The sequence below is a fragment of the Colobus angolensis genome, unplaced genomic scaffold, assembly GCF_000951035.1.
Source record: "Colobus angolensis palliatus isolate OR3802 unplaced genomic scaffold, Cang.pa_1.0 Scaffold106, whole genome shotgun sequence".
Lineage (NCBI taxonomy): Eukaryota > Metazoa > Chordata > Mammalia > Primates > Cercopithecidae > Colobus > Colobus angolensis.
Genome location: NW_012111586.1, coordinates 1,305,732 through 1,306,813, shown reverse-complemented (window position 1 = coordinate 1,306,813; position 1,082 = coordinate 1,305,732).

Sequence of the window (1,082 nt, the reverse complement as noted above, 5' to 3'; positions counted from 1 at the left end):
TTGCAGTGACCCAAGATTGCACCACTGCACTCCAGCCTGGGTGACACGGCAAGACTGTCTCAAAAAAAAAAAAAAAAAAAAAAAATTCAGTGGATGGCTGGTCTCAGCTCTTCAGCCTGTGCTCATCTCCTGTTACTGAACCCCAAGCCTTCTCCTGGGACCGCTCTGTATGTGGATTTTATGCCAATTCTAGGAGCCTTGACTCTTGTGTGGGTAGGGGTGGGGACAGGAGGTGAGTTGGGGGGAGGGTGCATAGCCACATTAACTCCCATTTTTAGCCCCTCAGGCCTTAGCTGGGGCTCCCATTGCTGGCTGTACAGACTAAGTATCCTCAATATCACCTTCCTGTCTTCTTCCTTCTTAATTAATTTTACTAACAGAATTGTGGGAGGTGCTGGAGGAGATGGAACTCCTTTAGCCCTCCTGTGAAGTCTTAGTTTCTCTGGCACCATTTCTCTGCAAGCAGTCCCTGACTCAGATTTGTCTTTAGCTGTACCTGGCTCTCACATTATGAGGACTGATGGTAGTGACATTGGATGCCTTCCCCAGTCCCCAGGCAAGGGCTACCCAAACTTCTGTGAGATAAAGTGAGAGGGGAAACACAACTTGAGTGTTCATGCAGTCCCATGGCTTTGATACTCTGTATATGCTGATGACTTCAAAATGATATCTCTAGCTGTGACTTCTTCCCTGGGCTCCAGATTTGGATAGCCAACTGCCTACTTGACTTCCCCACTTGCATATCTAAAAGCATCTTATACTTTTTAAAATTTTTTTTAGACGAAATTTTGCTCTTGTTGCCCAGGCTGGAGTGCAATGGTGCAATCTCAGCTCACTGCAACCTCTGCCTCCCGGGTTCAAGCAATTCTCTTGCCTCAGCCTCCCAAGTAGCTGGGATTACAGGCGCCTGCCACCACACCTGGCTAATTTTTGTATTTTTAGTAGAGACAGGGTTTTGCCATGTTGACCAGGCTGGTCTTGAACTCCTGACCTCAGGTGATCCACCTGCCTTAGCCTCCCAAAGTGCTGGGATTACAGGTGGGAGCCACCACGCCCGGCAAGCATCTTATACTTAAGGTGGT